This window comes from Chinchilla lanigera, unplaced genomic scaffold, assembly GCF_000276665.1.
Source record: "Chinchilla lanigera isolate Chin_1 unplaced genomic scaffold, ChiLan1.0 scaffold00001, whole genome shotgun sequence".
Classification (NCBI taxonomy): Eukaryota; Metazoa; Chordata; class Mammalia; order Rodentia; family Chinchillidae; genus Chinchilla; species Chinchilla lanigera.
Genome location: NW_004955402.1, coordinates 53,826,804 through 53,834,532, shown reverse-complemented (window position 1 = coordinate 53,834,532; position 7,729 = coordinate 53,826,804).

Sequence of the window (7,729 nt, the reverse complement as noted above, 5' to 3'; positions counted from 1 at the left end):
AGGTAATTGATTAAGATGGGACCTGATCCACTGATTGGTTCCTTACAAGAGGAAAATCGGGACCAAGAGAAATGAGAATGATGAAAGTAGAGGTTGTAGGGATGGGGCTATAAGCCAAACAACTTCCTTCAAGAATTATAGGCAACTGCCAGAAGCAGAAGCTATAAGTGTCCCCTTAGGTATTCGTGGTAGTCTTGGCCTGCCATCACCTTGATTTCAGATTTCTTACCTCCAAAAGTATGAAAGAATAAGTTTTTGCTGTTTTTAAGCCTTTCAGTTTGTGGAAACAAGTATTTTAATGAGAGCATACTCATTGGTTTTAGAGCTTAACAAACCAGTACTCATTGCATTTTGATGGGAAAGATGTTCTAGCACTAGCTTTCTCAAGACTCATCACACTTGCTAGAACTTTCATGAGTCACGACATCACCCCATAAAAGAAAATACCATGTCACTCATCCTTACTTCCTAGCACCTTGGTGCCCCTTTCTCTCAATGACACAGAGGTCAGAGATTGATGCATCAGTGTCACAATAACTCAAAAACAGTGCAGAACCCCACATAGTCACTGTTATTGTTTTACACTTTTGTGTACTTTAAGTGCTACTAATGGGTAACAAGAAGGTTGAGTGATACCACTAAGCCTAAAATGCTTATATTAGCTCCCCAAAAGGCTAATATTTCCCTAGTAAAATGTGAAAGTTCTGAGAAAATTTAACAAATTATTTCTAATTATTTTATTTCTTAGGGGAAAAATTTGATAGGTATTCACCAGTTTGGCACTCTTCAGTAGTTCTGGAACAAAGTAGTTTTGGTCTTACTAGGGAAATCCATTCATTTTACATCCCCCTCTACTATTCTAATTCAAATCACCTTATCTCCTACCTAGGCTCCTAACTCTTCTCCTTACTTCCAATCTTCTGATACCCATTCTCTATTTTTTGGTTCATAATATTGTAGCTTTTACCAAACTGAGAATTGGTAAAATTGATGAAGAATACCAAATTATTGAAGAATACCAAGATGTGACTGTGGTATACATTTTTAAAATATTTTAAAATAAAAGCTGGGCATGGTGGTGCACACCTGTAATCCCTGCCCTTGGGAGGCTGAGGCAGGAGGATCATTGAGAGTTCTAGGCCAGCCTGGGCTACAAAGTGAGCTCTAGACCAGCCTGAGCTTCATAGCAAGACCCTGTCTCAAAAAGACAAAAAAAAAAAAAAAATAATAATAATAATAAAATAAAATATTTTTTCAAAAAAGGAAAATTGAATACTTTATCTATCCATGTAATCACCATATTGGATGTAGGTCGCACTACAGGGGAAGGTGCACTGAGTAGAAATTATGCAAATAGGTAAGATTTTTCTCTAGAATGTTTGTTCTAAAACCTATAATATTATGAACCAAAAAAATAGAGAATGGATATCAGAAGATTGGAAGTAATGAGAACAGTTAGGAGCCTAGGTAGGAGATGATGGTGATTTGAATTAGAATAGTAGAGGGGGCTGTAAAATGAATGGATTTGGTTAGAGTTAAAGTCTAACAGATGATTACAACAAATTTAAGGGCAGAACAAATGACTGGTGATCACAAAACATCTGAAGTTTTCTGAAGCCTCTTTATATATCCCCTCTTTTTGAATCTGAATGATTATTTTGACTCACTTTTGACCAGTAGAACACACAGAGTAATATTCTGACTTCTGTACTTAAGTAAAAAAAGGTGTAACTTATTACTTATTTGCTTGAACACTCTTTCTGGAGCTCTAAATCTATGTGTGCGCAGTCCAGTTGGCCTGAAGCTGCCGTGTTGGGAGGAGGCTCAACCTGTATATCAAAACATAAATACGTACACACACACTTTATTTCTCAGATCTAAATGGTCATTGTAGAACATGCTTGGAGGTGGGGTTCCTTGCTGTGTTAAAAGCCCATGGTCCAACCTTGTCTATTCTTTGGAGATACTGCTTCTGTCTTCAGTTATTCCTGCTTTTGACACTCCGGTTTATGATCCCAGAGAAGAGACAGTGCCTTTGCCTAACCAGCAAGACTTTAATGGGCCTGACTTGAAAAATAAATATAGTCAGGGAAATGTAGTCCTCCCATCCAAGTACTAATCAGGCTCCACTTGGCTTAGCTTCTGAGATCAGATGAGATTGGGTGCATTCAGGGTGGTGCGGCCATAGACAAGTATAGTTCCCTGACTGATGGAGAGTCTGTGTCCTTTCATGTCTGTGGAGTCAGGCATAGAGCAGTCTACTTAAACAGCAGAGTGTAGATTTCCCTTGTGAGACCAAAAGGAACTTTCATTTCCTCTCCCTGAAATGCAGCAATTTGAGTCTGTAGAAGAAATTGACAATAAAAAGAATAACGAGAGAAAAGGCATATCAATTTTTTAACACACATATACATGAGAGTAACAAAGCGAGACTCAAAAAAAGAGCAGATGATTGAATCTTACATATTTATTTCATAGGGTAGAGGTGGACTATCTCATAAGAATAAATGGTTTTCAGGGGAGATGAAGAACCTAAAGAACAGACAATAACCTTGGACAAAATTCACCTGGGCTCTCGGTATGGTGAACACTTTAGTTTTTCTAAATCTTCTAGAAGATCTAGCCTTAGATAGGAAAACTTCAGAGAAAATCCCCTAGAAAGTAGAATTAATAAATATTCTAGCTACTAAAATTGTTACATTGTGGTGTAAAGTAGCTTTCTGTTGTCTACTTCAGATAACACTTTGTGTGTTACCTGAACCAATCACTACAAAAAGCTTCAGGTCTACAGAGAAGGGGCCAGAACCCAGGTTCTAAACCCTTTAATAATTAGAGCAATAATTTGCCCTATGTGCACATGAAACATATATGTATTTATTTAATTTATTCCTTGACTATTATTATAATTAAAATAAGAAAAATTAAATTTCTTATTAACAAAATAGGGAAGAGTCATTATCCTCTTACACTCTATCTGTTGTACTTTGGTAAACATCTCAAAACAAAACAAAGGTTAATATTAGAGATAATTTTGCATGCCAGTATGTGGTAATCAGAGCAACTACTTTGAAGATAACAATATGCAATATAATATGCAATGTTAATTTCTTATCTTATTTTGAAATTCTATATTGTTTTTATCATTTTTTCTTACTTCAAAATAAAAAAAATTAGAGATAATTCATCATTATTCTCCTTTTAATTTTTGCTCCCTGCCTATTCAAGAGGCTTGTAACAGGGGCTGGGGATTTAGCTCAGCAGCACAGTGCCTGCCTGGCAAGCATGAGGCCGTGAGTTTGATTCCCAGTACCGGAAAAAAAAAAAAAAAAGAAGAAGAAGCTTGTAACATTTATATGTTTCAGACTTCTCTAACTCCTAGTCAAACTGATGCTTACTTGTGGTATATTAAAATGAAATATTGTCTATATATTCATGACAACTCTGCAAATATGTCTTCTCCATTGTAAGACCTACTTGTAATATACAGACTGCTGTTGGGACTATAGGACACTCCCTTCCACTCAGGAACCTGGGCAATACCTCAGGGCCAACCCCGCTAACCTTTGTCCTAAGGCCTACTACCTGTAGGCAGAGATAATAACAAAAACCCCTGGAAAATTCCAAAGTCCAGAATCAGGACACATGCTTGCCAGAGTCTCTCGCATGAGTTGGTGTAACCTTTGTTCACTTGGAACTTATTAAAGGTTCATGCATATGGACTAAATCTCACACATTTGATTATAACAATTAATTATGGGAAAGGACATGCACATAGACACAGCTGACATGACTCAGCATCCTGTCAATGAGAATGTCAATTATGCTCTGGAAAACCCAATGGGAGATACCACAGATCCAGTGCAAAGTTTTAAATTCTTAAGTCCAGCACCGTCAGTGCGCATGCCATTTTCTTTTCCGCCCTTTTGAGCCTATTCACTCTGATTATTCCATCACCTATTTAAACTTTATTAAACTGTGCTACTTTTTCCTTACCACCATGTGCCATATCCAATTCTTTGTTCATTGGGCAAAAGAACATAGAAAACCACTGAGGATCCTGTCAACCGTGGTTAACACTTTTACACATTAATGCAATGTCAAATTCTGCCTTAAGGTTTGGTGACTTGCTGACAACAATCCTATTTTCCTATATCTCCTTTAGGCCAATCAAGATGAAACTTCTGGTCCCTGGATAGGCCAGGCCAGGTCAATGCCCACTGCAGGCCTAAAATAGCTGTAAAATGTGGAATTTCAGACCTTATACAACCCTTAACAATAAGGGATTAAAGCCTGGGTTTGGGTTTGGTTCAGTGAGGTAGGATAGAAGAAATATAGTTAAAAGACAGAGAAAATTATAGTATTAAAATTATACCTTTTAAGAAAAACTAGACCACCAGAACATAAATGTTATTCAAGATTTTTCCCCCTTTCAGGAAAAATTACTTATTGTCCTGATCACAGAAAACAAGCCTAAAAACTAGGCTCTTGTCCTATGCCTTTCACTTGTCAATCATACTTCCTCCTACAGACCAGCTTCCTCAGGCCGTGGTCTATTAAAAGCACAGCATGTTTCAGCTTCAAACACATGAAAATGGTTTGTATTTTAACATAGCTCATCAAATCAGCAGAACTCCACAGACAAAAGAATGCATACCCTAGATAATCCATCTTGGGGATATCCCCAACTCCCCATAAACATAACCACCTTAGTGCCTCCCTCTTGAGGGCATGCACTTTATTTCTTTGAGTGTGTTCTTTTAAAATTCTGCCTAATAAATCCCTTTATACCTCTTTAAAAAAAGAAAAGAAAGAAAACCAGAATTGAGTAGAGTAGGAGTTAGAAAGATTTTATTCAGGAACTGGTACAATAAAGGAGAAAGAGTCTGCAGTATAGAACTATGTTCAACTCCAAACACAATATGGACAAGTGAGGATTTATAGCCAAGGACTAGGGTAAGGTCAGTGGATGGGAAATTACTAAGAGACATCAAGGGCTAGGTGCTAAACCACAATATAGGGGTGGGAAGGTCTGAGACCTTTCTTCATCCGTCATTAGAATAACTCCTGCCTGACATTCCGATAGCAAAAGGCAGATTAATAAGTGAAAAGCACAACACATTCATTTCACTAAATTTTACATGACATGGAAACCTTAGAAATGAAGACCCAAAGACCCAGGGAAAACCATTTTTATGCTTGAGGTTGATTTTGAATGGACAGGTTGATAGAAATGTGATTGGACAGAGGGTATTTAGTGTAATGGATTGTGGTGTGGGGAATGCAGCAAGGCCTCTGTCTAGATTTTTCTTGGCTTCTCTGTGTAGCATTCCTCTCCCATCCTGATACATAAGGCTGGATCCTCTGGAATGAGGATCTTCATTGGGTAAAGGAGAAAGAAGAGAGTGGACTTTCTAGGCTTTCTGGCTTCCTTCAGGGAAGAGAAGTTCTAGTTTGTGTGACTCACTTTTGGCAAGAAGAATTTATTTTCTGAGAAACACTGTCTTTAAGGCTCTTACTATGATATTCAGTTCAAAGTACTCAGCATTTCAAAGTGTCATACTTAGGATTTTCTTTTTTTGTCTTTTTGAGACAGGGTCTTGCTGTACAGTTCATGCTGGCCTTGAGCTCACTTTGTAGCCCAGGCTGGTCTCAGACTCTCAATGATCCTCCTGCCTCAGCCTCCCAAGTGCTGGGATTACAGGCGTGAGCCACTACACCCAGCCTTCATACTTAGGATTATTGTGTTCTGAGTCCCAATGACAGGATTCTTGCTGAAGGCAGACCAGAGTGATTGCACATCGCCTGAGGGTGATAAGGGTGCAGGAATTTGATCAGATATCTAGGCTATTTCTAAAATGACAGGAGTCTTGCTAAATTTAGCTAATTCATGTTGACAGAAACCAAGAACACACAATTAGTACTATAACCTTTGGGGCTTAAAGGCTTAGAGTTAGGTTGGGACATGTTTCATAGTAGATAGTTCTTATCTCATAGGATTGCTGAAAGGATTAAATGATTATGTAGTATATTTAGTTTAAGGTGGGTTTATTGAAAATATTCAGTACCTGGCAGCTATCAGTATTTCTCTTTCATGGTCCTTTTCATGGTGGTAGTCATATGATTACATGATTATTTGTTAAACATCTTTCTCTCCTGAGATTTTAAAATCCAAGAAGACAGAGGTTTCTACATTCATCAGTTTACCTCCAACACTGATGGTGCTGGAAACATGGTAGTAGAGGTAGCAGGAATCTATTGAGCAAGTTTTTGAATCAATGAGTGATTTAATGATGCCTTTTGTTTTTTAAGAAGTGTATGTCAGAATAGTAATTTCATGGGACCAAATGGATAGTAGAAATGAAAAGACTGCCATTAAATTTGTTTCACGGCATTTTTCTTTTTTAGTGAATGAGGATCTGGATGAATGATTTATTTGAAGATCATACATGCAACTAATTAGATAACAGTCACTGAGTTTGCCAAACTTTTGAGTGGCTTATAATTTAGTCACTTCAGTTTCTTTTTTTTTTTTTTTGAGACAGGGTCTCTCATTGTAGTTCAGGCTGGCCGTGAGTTCACTCTGTAGCCCAGGCTGGTTTCAAACTTGCAATAATCCTCCTGCCTCAGCCTCCCGACTTCTGAGATTACTGGCGTGAGCCACGCCCCCCTCCCCAGCAATTTAGTCACTTTTAAACAAACCTTACAACATGTTTAGAAATAAGATGTCTTTTTCTTACTTATCTCAAATCCTGTTTAAATTCCATGTAGAAAGATTTTAGGCTCTGGCGTATAAGATTTAAGATTAGAAACAGAACATATTGAAGGTTAACAATTTCTTAAAATCTTAACTTCTAATGTTAAAGAAAATGAGAAACTGACAGCAGTTCACATTGTGATGTAGTCATTTGGGTATCTATAAATCCAAGAGTAAGATGCTGATAAATTCAGTTGCTGGTGAGGGCCCACTCTATGGATGGTGGAGAGTTGTCTTCAAGCTATGTCATGAGGTAGAAGTGTTACTGATATTAAGGTAATTACTGCACATTGCTCAACCAAAAGACAGGAATTAGTGGAAGAAGATAGGTTTATTCAAACCCAGCTCTAAAGAAGACAGTGGGGTTTCTTTGTCACTTCAAATGTCTATCTAGCAGAAAAAGAAAGTACTAAGGCAATATATATATATATATATATATATATATATATATATATATATATATATATAGTACTAAGGCCATATATATATAGCCATATATATATGGATCAGTGACATAACTGTACTGCTGGTGTCTGATGGTTTGTTGAGGGGAACAGTTAATGATTAAAAGTTTTTTTTAATATTTTGACCAATTTTGCATACTTATATCTGGTAATCTGAGCAACTGATGTGATGACAACAATATGCAGTATAACAACCATTGGTGAATTCCTACAATCTTGTCTAGTGAACCTATGTATGTATTGTCTCTAACTTTCTTTTAAATTATTATTTTCTTATTCTCTTCAATGGTTTGATTAATCTTCTATTCTTACATCTGGAATCTGAGCAACTTCGTTGAAAATATCAACATGTAATATAACAACCACTGTTAATCCCTATCATTTGGTTTGAAACCCCATATCATTTTTAATGTCCTTGTATTGTTTTTTTTTGTATTTTGCTATTGTTCTTTTTCTTGTACTATTTTCTTTAAAATTAAAAAAAAATCTATGTAGTGGAACTCAAGTCTGA